This window comes from Cetorhinus maximus, chromosome 5, assembly GCF_964194155.1.
Source record: "Cetorhinus maximus chromosome 5, sCetMax3.hap1.1, whole genome shotgun sequence".
Lineage (NCBI taxonomy): Eukaryota > Metazoa > Chordata > Chondrichthyes > Lamniformes > Cetorhinidae > Cetorhinus > Cetorhinus maximus.
The window spans coordinates 53,897,949-53,912,551 of NC_135883.1; the positions used below are offsets into that span (position 1 = coordinate 53,897,949).

Consider the following 14,603-nt stretch of genomic DNA (forward strand, 5'->3'; position numbering starts at 1 on the left):
TTATGGATAGTTGCTTCATGCCACCAAAAATGGACTTCAGCACCTGTCACAATGCAGATCCACTTTCAACTTATGGCACGTCAAAAATACTTCTCTGGTGGCACAAAGTGACATCTAACAATAGAATGAATTTTGATCATGGAGACAGGAAAGAGGTGTCGGGTTGTTTTTGTCTGGGGGGAAACTGATTGAAGTTAAGATTTCCAAGTGGGTAAGCTCTCAGTTAGCTTGGAGATGGATTTCCTCTCCAATTAAGGATGGCAGGCAATGTCTCAAAGCTAGGGCCAATCAAAGGCCTTCCAGTTTCAGAGGAGCATCCAGCTGCAGTGCAGAGTAAATAACTGGGATGGTGCCTCCACAAGAAGGTGATTTCTGGTCACATGATTAAACCTTCAATTTAATAACAGAAAAAGTTGCCAGGACACAACTGTGGGGGTGGGAGGAGTCCCTCTGCAGAATGAGCTTGGTAACCCTAACCCTAACCCACCCAGGCAGGGAGGCCTGTAGGCCTGCAGGAGCACAGACACCTGTCACTGGGTAGCCGTCACCAGGAGCTGAGCTGCCCCCCACCCCATCCCCCGCATCATGTTGGAAAACATGGCCTCCTAAACTTGCCTTTAAAAACCTTTTAATGAACCAAATTTCATACCTGCCTCATGCAGGAAGCAGCATTCCTGGGTCCCGAACTCACCTGCCCTAAAATTGCTGGTGCTGGGAATGGTGTCCCGAGTCTGACATGCCAGCATCAGTATTTTCACGTCTCCCCTTGCCTCCATTCCAGACTTTGGGGTTGGTGGGGGCGGGGTGGTGGGTGCTGGTGTCTCTGAAAATGCAGCCCAATGAAACAGGTCCAAATAGGAGGCGGGTTCAAGTTAGGAACTATTGCTCCTTGCAGAAAGACACCCTGAACAATAGACAGGGTGATGAAATGGGCAGAAGCATGGCAGATGGAGCTCAGTGCAGAAGAGTGTGAAACAATGCACTTTGGAATATTATAATGGAAAGACAATGTACTATAAATGTAAAATGCAGATAAGCAAAGAGACCTTGGGGTCTGTATGCAAAAATCCTTAAAGGTGAGGCAAGTTGATAAGGTGATGCAAAAAACATATGGGTTACAAATAGAGGAACAGAATATAAAAGCAAAGAGATCATGCAAGAACTTTGTAAATCATGAGTTGGACCTCAGTCTGGGAAACTGTGCAAGTTCTAGAAACTACACATCAGGAAAGATACAAATGCCTTAGTACAGAGCAGATTTACCAGGATGTTTCCAGCGATGAGGGATTTCAGTTATGTGGAGAGGTTCGAAAAGTTAGGATTGTTCTTCTTGGAACAGAGAAGGCTAGGAGGTGACCATATAGAGGTTTTCAAGATGATGAGAAGTTTGATAGAGGTAGAGAAAAGCTATTCCTGTTGGTCAATAACCAGAGACCATAGATTGAAAATTATTGACAAAAGATCTAAAGGGGCGCTGAGGAGAAATATTTTCACTGAGTGAGTTGTCAGGATCTGGAATGCTGCACCTGAAAAGGTGGCAGAAGTTGATTCCATTAATAATTTTCAAAGGGAATTGGACAGGTACTTGAGGATGAGGAATTTACAGAGTTACAAACAAATTGCTGGGATATATGGCACAGCTGCTCTTCATAGTGCCAGCATGAGCATGCCAGGTTCAATGGCTTCTTTCTGTGCTGTAAGTTTGTTACATCTTTGTTTCTCAGGCAGAATGTGAGCTTGACAATTCACAACGATATGCATCAGACCAGAATGACTCCATTTCCAAGGCGGCAGAACCTCCAAATCTCACATGAAACCAAATATGAGCCATCTTAAGTGTTATCAATCATGATTGCAATATACGATGCATATGCCACCTCAATATACCTTTCACTCACAATTCAATATTTTCCAAAGTTAAGATTTTTCGCACAACACATGTTAAAGCCATCTATTAAACAATAACTCAGTTATTGCCAGATTGTCTCATTTAGAAAGCTTTTTGGATGACTGCTGGGTGCTGCACAATAATTTATGCACTCAAGCTGACGGTCATGTATTGAGATTCAGAATTCATCATTGCAACCCGAGAGATTTACTCCAGACAGAACCCAATAATACTAAAGTGTCATGTCATGGCAGTGTAGTTGAAAATCAAAGCATAATGAAGCTTAGATAAGTTCTTAAATAAAGCTGTAAGCAGTCGACAGAATTGTTCTCGTTCAATCAAATTTTTTCCTTTAAGGGGAAAAAGAGTATATGGGAATTACATTTGCTTCGAAGAACTCATCTGATTCTATGTAAAAAATAATATACAATTGTAAACATATTCCTTACCCATTTTTAAAAAAATCTATTCACTTATTTTAAGTCTTTATCCCTGCAATCAACCCTGGTAATGTCAGTGATGGAGATAAAATGCTTGGGATCTTTTTTTCCTCATTCACAGGGCATGGACATCACAGCCAAGGCCACATCTCAATTTAGTAACAACAATTTGCATTTACCTAGCACCTTTAATATAATAAAACATTCTGACCCACTGCACAGGAGTGTTAATAATCACGATTTGACACCAAGCCAAAGAGCATTAGGACAGGTGGCAATACACTTTGTCAAAGCAATCAGTCTTTAAGCAGTCTTGAAGGAGCAGCAAGGTGCGGAGAGGCTAGACGTTTTCAGGAGGGAATTCCAGAACACAGGGCCGAGGCGGCTGAAGGCTTGATCTCCAATAGTGGAGCAAAGACAAGACTAGAGGTGGAGGAATTCAGTATTCTCAGAGAGTTGTAAAGCTGGAGGTGGTTACAGAGAGAGGCAACTACTATTGTTTCAACAGCCTTGGGACCAATCTGAAGTTACTTTATCCCAACAAAATTTAGTACCATTTGAACCTCCACAGAACAGGAAAAGTTATTCTTTTTATTTAAAAAAGGAACCTATTGAGCAGCGAATCCGGTGCATGGGGCACACATTTCCACAAAACTCAGTTCAAGTACTAGCAATAAATGTTAATCCTGAAGGTAGTGCTGCGACAAGCCTTTACAATGTTAGAAGAATCACAGAATGTGAGCTGTTATGTGAGATTAAGCATAAGAGATTCTGTGATTGCACTATCTGGCCCTAAGTTTCCAAAAACACTCAAAATGCTTTCTGAAAATGTTTTCACTGCCACAAGGTCTCTTATATTTTGCAGTAACATGAATAAATTTGGTGGGCAGCGAAACTAGGGGCCACGTTTTGCCGGCGGCCCACTCCTCAAGAACTGCCAGACCAATCAGAGGGCTGGCAGCTCAGCAGCCCCATCAGCAGCAGTGCTAGCGGAGGCCATTACTGGGGCTGCAGCTGTAGGTTGAGTGTACATTGATAGCCGTGCACCCTTGAAGACAGGTAAATGGGTTTTGGGTGAGCCGGGGCCAGGCAGCTGGTCCCCAGTTAGGGTTGAGGGGGTTTGTCACTGTGGGCACCTGGCCCTGTTGCCAGGGGGCCCTCCATATGCCAAACACTGCTCAAAAAGGTGGGCCTCCCAGAGCCCAATGAGAAGCCACCAGGATTTACCTGCTGCTCTCCCCACGTAATGGTGGGCTCTCCCTGCCTGGGAAAGCTTTTTTTTTCATTCATTCATGGGATGTGGGTGTCACTGGCTAGGCCAGCATTTATTTCCCATCCCTAATTGCCCTGTTCAGAAGGCATTTTAAGACTCAACCACATTACTGTGGGTCTGGAGTCACATGTAGGCCAGACCAGGTAAGGGCAGCAGATCTCCTTCCCCATAGGACATTAGTGAACCAGATGGGTTTTTACAACAACTGGCAACGGTTTCATGGTCATCATCAGACTTTTAATTCCAGATTGTTATTGAATTCAAATTTCACCATCTGCCATGGTGGGATTCGAACCCAGGTCCCCAGAGAATTAACCTGGGTCTTCTGGAGTACTAGTCCAATGACAATACCACTATGCCACCACCTCCCCCAAACTGCCTGTGGAAGTAGGAGGTGGCCCCTAAGTTGCTACTTATGTGGCTCAATTGGGCTCCCAACAGGTGGCTCACCGGCACCTTGCCTGCTGCTGACAAAATTATGCCTTCCCCAACTATTTTACCAGCCTTACCACCTCCCAACTCGGCACCAATGTGCCTGGAAAATTCAGGCTATCATCTCTGGTTAAAAAGAATACCCAGCAGTGGGTATTCTGCCACCTTTACAGATTCCAACCAATATGATGTTTTAGTGTGTATTTTGAATGAGAAAGATATGGAGGAAGAGGATAAGAAAGGAAGTAACAGTGTTCTAACTTTTGTTTAGCATCCTGTGTACTTCAGGAAATGTATAATGTTGACAGGACAAAAAGGCAAGGATCAAAAGGAAAGACTGAGAAACAGAGACCCCATTTTTGCTGGATCGTGGTCAATTTCCCACAGTGTGTGACTTATAATTTTTAAGAGTAGACATGAATGTGCATGAAAGGTGTATAAGGTCTGTGGAACTATCAAGTCATTTAGGTCCCTTGCTGTTTAAATTTTGAAAAAAAAACAGCCTACTCTGCCTCTGAGTTGAAAGAAAATTGTGCTTGTAATTTCAATAACTGTTCGTTGACATAATCCTAAGGGCTATCATTATACTATTATTGCTCATTGACTGCTTCCACAACCTATCATTATCACAGTGGAAGGCCTACAAGTTCACTGTTTGATTGACAGCTCTAAGAGGTTATTAAGGGATTAGCTGTCTTTGATGTAGGGCCATGAGTACAAGTGTTTGTTTTTGTAAGAGATTAAGTACTTGAAGGGTTTTTATTAATGAGAATGTCATTTTCTTATATAGTGAAGTCTCTAATAGATATTTAGAATTTTGTTTTGCTTCATCTCAGCGTGGCTTCTGGGGTCTGCATGGTGAGTTGACATGAAGGGTGTAAGGGCAAAGGGTGTTGGAGTGTGGGTTGGCATGAGTTGGCATTAAGTTGGCATTGGAGCTATAAAGGTCTATGGGGATGAGTAGCAGGATCATACATTTTCATGAGTTGGCATGGTGGCTTAAGGGGCCATGGGGATGAGTTGGTTTAATGGATTGGCATGAGTTGGCACTAAGTTGGCATAGGGGCTATCAGGGGCCTTGGGGGTGGATGGAGCGGTATAGGTTGGCATAGTGGAGACTAGGGTCATGGGGGTTGTTAAAGGGGCAAGGTTGGCATGCAGTGTATGAGGACCATTGGGACTGAATGGTGGTATGAGTTGACAATGAATGGAGCATGGAGAGTGGGGAGGGTGAGGGGTGAAGGCTAGAGAGCCTATCTACTTATATTACAATTGGCATGGAGTCTCAGAGCACCAAAACAGTCCACCTGGCACTTGGCAGCCCTGTTGCTGCCTCCACACTGTTTCTGGTGGCAGAGTGCTCATCTCCAACATGCACCCACTCCACCCCACCACCCCCTCCCCACCACCCACACCCCCCCGCCCCACCGAACTGATTCGAAGATCCCGTTATTCAGGGCTGTTTCTCCCAAGACGTGTTTGCAAAGCTGGGAATTTTCCCAAATCTTCACACTGGGCCCAAGTGTCATCCTCACATGAAGACAATTTAGATAAGACCAGCCATATAGACATAATTCAGTCCTCACTTTGAAGCCATACATTTTGCCCTTATTTTGCTATATTTTGAACTGATATAATTTATAGTTATACAGTAAAACTTGGCAATACTTGGGAAGTAGAGAAATGGAGTGCCTTAATAGGGTTTCAATGGACAATATAGGGTTTCCCTACAATAAAAATGAGCGTACTTACAGCTTAACAAATTTATGTAGGAAACATAACACTATCAGACAGTGCCTCAGGCTATGAGTGACCAGATAAATGTATTGAATGTAGAACAGGTAAAGGAACAGGACTCACTACATCTCGACTAATTAGAAACTTTTACTAAGCTCCTGAAAATGTCAAACCATAAAGATGCTTCTTGTGTGTTAATCCTCAACCTAAAATTGACCTTCAATCATGATGACTACTCCTTACATGGTTACTTGCTCCCACAGTACCTTGTCATTGTTGTGTTCAGACTGACTGCTCTCAGGCTGCATTGGAGCTGAGAGATAAACCCAAATTCCTTTGAAAAAAAGTAGTATTTCTCTTAACCCCATTTGGTTGATCAGACATTGAAAGGATTTATAATGGGCCTTTACTATCCAAAGATAACTAATAAGATATACAGTGCTTTTTGAAATAATTATCTTTATCCCTTCTGTGAACTGAGTAACCTTGTCCTACCTGACTGCGCCCAGAAAAATTCAATTAAGACTCGTAAGTAATTGCATTAAAGACAGTGCATCATGTAATCGGGTACAATATTCCAATTTACAAATGTATTTCTAATATAGATGTAAGGGAGACAATTGTTAAGAATGTTTGTGGTGTTTTAAGCCTGTGCATAATGTGACCAACAGGACAGAATCCCAATGAATAATCCATCACAAACAAAAATGCTTGATTTCAGCACGCTGTTTCAGCAGATAGTAAGCAGTGTTGGTGCGTGGTGTAATTCTAACACTGGAAGTCTGCCTGAATTTCAGTGGTGTTTTCAATCAGTTCCGCAATGCACAGAGACAGAAATGTTCACTGAATCCAGCTGAATGTAATAACAGAAATTATAATGTTAAAGATATGGAGAGATTATCCTTAGATCACAACAGTCAAGATCCTGTTTGCTTGAAACATTGGGGGTAGAGTTTCCACTAAATCACGCTTTTGGTTTGGTGTAATTCATCCAAAATCAGTTCAACCCATTGCAAAAAATTGCAGAATTTTAAGAACAAAATTACGCTCAGCGCAAATCAAGTTTGAAAATGATCTCGCTGGAAGCCAGGCCTACCCACAGATCTAGTCACATTCCTAGGGTGAACTATTTATCATTTTGAGTTTCTATACAAGCCTTCGAGGAGGCTCCAAAAATGAAGGAGGTTCTTTTGGGCACAAGAAAAATAAGGACACTTTTTAGAAACTTTGTATTCTTTTCAATGTACTAACTATTGTACACCAGTATAACTAGCAGTTTGTTTTGCAGTAAAAATTAGTAATACTGGCACCAGTAACACTGGAGTTCCATTTTAAGGTATACAAGACCAGTTTGGACAAGCTTTACTGAACCCTCCATTTCCAAGTATTGCTGGCTTTTCCCAAATTAAAATCAGGTCACTCATATGTAATGGATTGACATTGATTAAAAATGTTTATTTTGTGATAAACCCATTTCCAGCTGTATTGATAAAACTGTGCCAGGTTACCGCTCTTAAACATATCAAGGAAAATCTTGAACACGATTAAACAAAAAACTTTTAAAATGTTTCCTGATTTTGCAGATTCATGACAGACTTTGCATTCAGTGACATGCAAATAAGTTTGATCAGAAACTCAAGGGAAAAGATAACTCTCAAAATGGTTGCAATTTTGGGCACAATTTGTGCCCATGAACATAATTGCAACAAAAGCGGAAACTCTACTCCATTATCATGGTGGTTTATTTAACATTTTTTCATTTGGATTGAAATAATTTAGAACAGTGTCCCTTTAAGGAATTGTTTTTGCAGTCTGGAACACTCAGTTGTCCTTGATTCTGATCAGTTCAGTCCACCAATGCTCTCCAGGTGTAATCTGGCCACACATCTGTATTAGAAGTAATCTGAAAACCATTTCCATATCTCTAAATCTGTCCTGAATTCACCATAGACTGTTGTTTGTTAAAGCTCCTGCGAACCTTTTGTTTCTTCACCAAAGATAATCTGATTTTAAAGCTCCAATAATAAAGTGTGTGTGCAGAGCTCCCCCTATAGCTTTTGTAGGTAAACATGCTGTACATTGTAGAACTAAGATTAATGATTAGGTTAAGGCCCAGGTAAAATGTGTGAACTGTGTTGAGTTAGGTTACCTCAAACATGGCAGAGGTAGCACCCAAGAGGTGAGGCGAGGAACCATTAAAACAATCCCTAGCCGCTGTCCAGTTGACTCTGGTTGCACGGTACTTTGACATCGAGCTCGGGTTTTGTGTTGGGCGGAAAGCAGCCCTAGTGCAAGACCAGTGTTCATGGTGTTCGTTGATGGTCACTGGAGACTTGATTGGTAGGGCAGGGGTGGAAATCCTCTCAGTTTCAGCTAAAATTGGCAAATCAAGGATGGGAAATAAGGGGCAGCTGAAACCTTTTGCAATTGTACGAATAAACATGAAAAAAGAACAGTTTTGGAGAGGGGGAGGAAGAAAACCGAGCAAATACTGAGAACTCACCATTGAGAATTATAATGGAACAGACCGTAAGGATAACCCAAGAGGTATTAGGAAGATAGAAACAATTAAAGCTACCTGTATATTAAGCGAGTTTTGTAAAGTGATAGGTAAACAGTTGTACAAACCATCTATCTGTAATGTCTTCTATCTTTCTCTATGAGTGATGTAATATTTTAACTTTGTGAAGTGCATGTAATATTTTATTGTCAAATTTACTGTAATATAATGATGGCTGAATCACTACCATATTAAAGACTCCAATTTACCTGTGGGGAACTCCATCAGAGATCTATTTGGAGCTGCATAAATTAGAATTTAAAAAAACTAATTTTTACAGTTAAATATTGCACAGCAAATAAAGGTGGTATGGAGAAATGGAAAAGAAAGAACATTGGGCCCAATGTTCATTGTTTGATGGGGAGCAAGAAAATTATGCCTGATAGTTGGCAACAAGCACAGCAAGACCAGGAATGTGGATACCCTGCTGATCTTAATGGCAGGACCTCATTTAAATAAATCTTTACAGAATCTGGTGGACACCCAGATTGAATACCAGATTGGTGGGCGGGTGTGCACTTCTGGTGGCAGAACACCCCAAGGTGGAGAAGACCCTGGGCAGGATAAGGTGAATGGAGGAAAGGATTGGGTGGATGGTGGGAGAGATGGATCGGGGTGGGGGGGGGGGGGGTCACGGGGGTGGGGGGCTGCTGCTGTATCTGAGAAAAATTGGGAGGGCAAGGGAAAGTCTCTGGGAAGGATAGTGGTGGTGGGGGAAGGCATCTGAACAGGCTGGGAGTTGGGGGAAGTCTCGGGGAAGGATCGGGAGGGGGTACTGTCTCTTGAAAGGATCGGATGGGCGGGGGAAGTCTCTGGGAAGATTTATAAGGGTGGGAGAAGTCTTTGGGCAGGATCAGGGTTGGGGGGAATGGCTCTGGGCAGGTATGGGGTTGGGTGGAGGGAAAGTCTCTGAGCAGGATCAGCGGGGTGGGGAATCTCTCAGCAGAATCGGAGGACCAAATGATCTGCCAAATTTCAAGGGTGTTCACGTCTCCTTGCCCAAAGGAAATCTAAAATAAAATGTTTAAACTTACCTTCTGGACCTCTACTGGCCCAGGCTCTGGTTCCAGCAGGTTTTGCCTGACCATGGTACCAACAGTGCCCCCACACCCCCCACCACATCCTACCCAGGCCCCTGATTCAAATTGCAGATCAGGGATCCTGGTGACCCAATCTGCATATTTAAAGTAAAACCCAATATCCATTCCAGATGTCCTGCTCACTTATTCAAATAACAGATTAATAGGGGGACACAGTGGGATGGCAGTGGGATCAGAGGCCATAGTGGCTCACCTTATCTTAACTGCATCGCCCGCCTGTCTGTTTTCCCTCAGGCAGAGGAGCTAAAATCAGGGCCATTTTCTCCCCACCTGGACAGCATTCAAACCATGTCCACCTATCACTTTTCATTCTCCCAGTATGTTCAAAAAAGCAAATTCCATTGATGGCAGACTTAAACAAACCAGCATAGTATAGTGTTTAACTTTGGCAGTAGAATACTTGACTGGCAATAAATATTCTGATTTATTACCAATGATTACTCATTTCCAATTGTCTTGAACACAATGCAGCCACTAATCTCAAGTCTGCTCTCATTTCCTTTCACTAAATGAACAATGGCATAACCGTTCCCTTACTGGATTTGGTTTGAAAGCCAAAAATATGAGAGAATAAGTGGCGATGGATGGTAATCTATAGACTAAAAATCTTTATGTCTGCGCACACTTTCTATCACATCTTTTCATTATAAATTTCTATGTCCATATTTATAATGGGAACTGTCTAGTTATAGTTGTCACAATGTAAAGTAATGGCAGCAAATCTTGTTCATGCATGTCCCAGTTTCTCAGGCCTCACAGCAAGCACATTTTTATAAACAAAGAGAAAATGCTGGAAATATTCAGCGGTGGGGCAACATCTGTAGAGAGTTCATATTTTAGGTTGATGACCTTTCGTCAGAACAGGAATAAGTTAGAGATTAAAGTTTTGAGCAACCACAGACGTAGGAAAGCAGAGACAGAGAGGGAGGAGAGGAAAGGACGGAAGCCGGGGATGTTGAATTGACTAAAGGGTTGATGGTATAAGGCAAAAAGGGACAGGACACGTAAAGAAACAAAAGTTGGATCTGGAGGAGTTGTAATGACAACTGCAGAGCAGTTACCAGTAAAGGCTGAAAAATGAGAGCAATGGTTATAATCTGAAATTGTCGAGTTTGGAAAGTTATAAACTCTTATCGACCAGAAACTTTGTTCCTGGCAGCAACTGAGACATGTTCTTATCAGAGAGTGGAGGGACTGAATTCTGATATCATGCAGAAAACCTGGAAGTCATTTTGTCGTGTCTGTCTGTGGCATCTTAATGCAGCCACCTCATTATTTGATTTCTTGGGTTTGGCATTGAATGTTGGGCAGTGGGTGTAACATGGACCTGCATTAATCTCAACTGGAATATTTAAAAGGCCAATCTGAAGACGGACTGTAAAGAATTTGGGAGGGCATGGCACAGAGAGAGCAATTGCAAAATATGGACTCAGGATGCTCAGAGGCTTTGTCCCAGTTTAATGACTCCTCCCTGATATGCTGCTGAAAGCACTGAGGAGTCACACAGAAATACTCTTCTCCAGTAATGGGATAAAGTGTCTTCAGCTGAAACCAAGAAGGCCTGGTTGGAGGTGTTAGAGGACATCAGCAGCAGGCGCATGCTCCTGGATTCAGTGTTGGAAGCGTTTTAATGACATTAGCAAGTCAGCAAATGTGAGTACAGTGGCACATTCACCTACATCCTGTTGTGTGCATCACTCCAACTCCCTCACTCTGCTATCTCAGCACATCACTCATCACTCCTCACACCCTCACGCCTTGCAGGTGCCTTGATCCCTCTTGTTCTATTCACTTCCTCACATCCCCATCATTCCACCCACCACTGACATTCACTCTCATCCTTATGCAATATCATGTCTCTCCCTTATAGTCACCCACAACAAATGCTCTCCATTCATCAGCCATTCCAGTTACTTATAGTTCTGTTTTCCCCCTGTTGCAGAACAAGGGAGAGCAAAACACAAGAGAAGGGGAGAGAACCAGAGGTGAGCCTCCACAGACCTTGCAGCTTCCACCTACAGAGGAGGAGCGGCTAAAGATCATTGACTTTTCAATGCTCCCAACCATCAGAGATGGGGATCTCACTGCTATTCGGTGACAGAATTCAAAATCATCAACCCACATGTCATATGTCATTCAGTCATGTTGTCTTGAATTCAACAGGGAGCAAAATGTGACCATCTGCAGAATGTTGCAACATGTTCACAACTGAGCAAGAGCAGATGGGGCGGCAGGGACAACAGTGAGTCCATGACATAGGGGAGAACGCTCTCTAAGTTCTACTCGGTTGGACACGGATGCCCTGGAGGGGGGAGGTATCGGTAAAAATGAGGGGCAGCAGAATATCTGAGACATACTAGCAGGCATTCCATGCACAGACACCATGGTTAGCAGTCACCCCTTAAAATCTGCTTGCAAGTCAAAGAAGCTGAGGAAGAATTAACTGCCATGAGATGAAAGCATCTTGGCAGCTTCACGGGAATTGGCACATACTTGTGTAAACCTCTTCTCATGGTTGCACAACAGCTCTACAAGAATGGAATGGGAGCCCTTGCAACTTACAAATATTCCTGCTTGTTCTTGGCGTGCACGGATTGCCACTTGCATAGTCAATGATGCCCTGGACGAAGTCAACCAGAGATGCAAACCTGAGATGCTCATTCTGACTGGTGTCATCACAGGTGAAGTTGGCATAATCGCCGCCATAGTAAGAAACCCATCCAGTATTTACATTATGCATGTGTGCACTGCCGACTGGAAGCTCCTGGATATATCTCATGCAGTGCCCTGCAAGGATGTGGAGGCAAAAAATGGTGAGGGCAGGTGTCACTGCTCATACATGACCATGAGGTCCAGCATGCAGCAAGTCTTCATCTAGAAGGTTATAGATGTCTGCTGTTATCTAATGTGACAATCTCAGCTTCCAGAAGTCCTGCTATTCTGAGAAGTCTAGAAGGTTGAGCCTCCACCTGTAGTCCCTGTTATGCAAGTCGAGCCTCCTGCGAGTTTCCTCTCTCAGCTGTTCCCCTCTGTGCTCAACACCTGCAGCTCTCTTCCAGCAGGCTGCATTGATGCTGCTGTTGATTATCTGCCTGCTCATCTAAGATCCACTCTAAGGCAGCTCAGACACCAACCAGTCTGATCTCAGTCTCAAAACCTCCAAAGTGCAGGAACTAAACTCTTGCCACAAGTACGCTGAACACATCATTTCCCAATAGGAGATGAGAAAGCCACTGTGAATACAGCAATATTTGCCTGATTTTTAATGAGCCCCATAAATTGTTATTGTGTTCTTTCCAATAAAAAAAAAATTAACCAGAATGTATGACTCCAAAATAGGGACTGAATTATTTCTACACAGCTTTGTCCAGTTATCTCTCACCTACTGACTCCACACTACTTGAAAACTAGCTTGGGTCTACTATGCCACAGGTGATTGACTAATGAATGATAAAAATGTTAATAATTTATAAAATTCTCAATGTATAAATCAGAGTTTAAGATATTGATGATGATGCAGATTGGAGCAATGAGTAAAGGGGAAAAAAAGGAATTGAATTTATGTGTTGCCTTTCATGACCTCAGGACTTCCCAAAGCACTTGAACAGCCGATGAAGTACTTTTGAAGCGTGGTCACTGTTGTAATTTAGGAAAGATGGCAGCCAATTTGCACACAGCAAGGACCCACAAACAGCAATGCGATAATGGCCAGATAATCTGTTTTAGTGTTGTTGATTTTGGGGTAACCATCGGCCAGAACACTGGCGATAGCTTCCCTGCTCTTTTTTGAAACAATGTCAGAGAGTCTGTTATATCCACATGAAAGGGCAGACAGGGCCTCAGTTTAATGTCTCACCAGAAAGACAGCACCTTTGACAGCAAAGTACCCCCTCAGTACAACTGGATTATAGCCTAGATGTTTGTGTTCAAGTCTCTGGAATGGGACTTACACCAACAACCTTCGGATTCAGAGGTGAGAGCGCTATTCCCTGACCCGTGATGAGGCAAAGAGAGGGTTAAATTAAGCATGGTCTGTGAAATGCATAGGCCTAATGTAGCAAATGGCATTTTCTCTATTCGTCTTATATGGAGAAATTTTTTCTCTGCACTAGCTGTAGGAAAATCACTCTGCCTCTGGTACACAGAGATGTTTTTAGCTGGGACAGAGGGAGCACAGCAATGAACCATTTTGCAAGAAGCTGAAGCCTCTGTTAGCCCACAAAAAGGGACCGTGTTAATAGTGAACATTGCACCATGTGCTCCTCATGGTCATCTTCCAGAATCATAGAAACATGCAGATCAGAAGATGACCATTCGGCCTGTCTTGCCTGCTCTAGCTCTTTGAAAGAGTAGTCGTACTTTACACATCCCCGTTTAGTGTCTGTAGCCCTGAAAGTTACTCATTCTCAAGTACCTGTTCAAGGCCTAAAAATTATCAGCTTCCATTACATTTTCAGGTAGTGAGTTCCAGATGCCGATAACCCATTATACGTCACCTCAATGGCACATCATGGACTCTGCAGTGACGTAGATGTGACTTCTTACTGTGCTGTCAGCTGACATGGGCGTGAAGCTGAGAAGTTCAGAAATCTGCACATACAAGGAACACTACTTAGCTGCCTCTACAGGCAATAAGATTTTTAATGACTGCAAAAAAAGCTATCAAAATATAAATAATAACACGGAAGGGAGCGAGAGAGTGCTCTTACTTCTAAAATGCAATTGTTTTGACAAGCTTTACAGTAACTGCTTTTACGGCGCAGCTGACATATTGTAATTTTGTGAGAATACCTCTTCCAGTTGTCCTAACAATGCAAATTGCAGCAGTGTTGTGCACATGCCCATTATATAGCATTCAGATAACTTGGGGAATTGCCTAATAATACTTCCCAAATATTTTTCAGGCTTTGTGCCAAATCGCTCCCCTATGAATTGGTGTTCAGGTGTCTAAGTATTGACCTGCATAGAGTCAAGAGAAGAAGGTTTATTCACAGCTTTTAGGCTCTTTATGACCTTTTTTCCCAATTTTTTTCCTTTTTTAAAATATTTTTTTATACCTCCAATATCTTCACAAGAGGGATTGCACCCAGGTGTGGTTTTTTTGCTCCTACTACCACTATCTGGATTAATTCATTATGGAGCCATAGGTGGAAGCCATTTGGCATATTTTGTC

The 14,603-nt window shown here is 42.7% G+C and overlaps 1 protein-coding gene across 2 annotated transcripts in view; it reads right to left on the minus strand.

The window, feature by feature from the left end:
- sntg2 (syntrophin, gamma 2) overlaps nt 1-14,603 on the minus strand; it is a 1,221,259-nt gene that overhangs the window by 987,515 nt on the left and 219,141 nt on the right. The gene's annotated exons all lie outside the window — the stretch shown is intronic.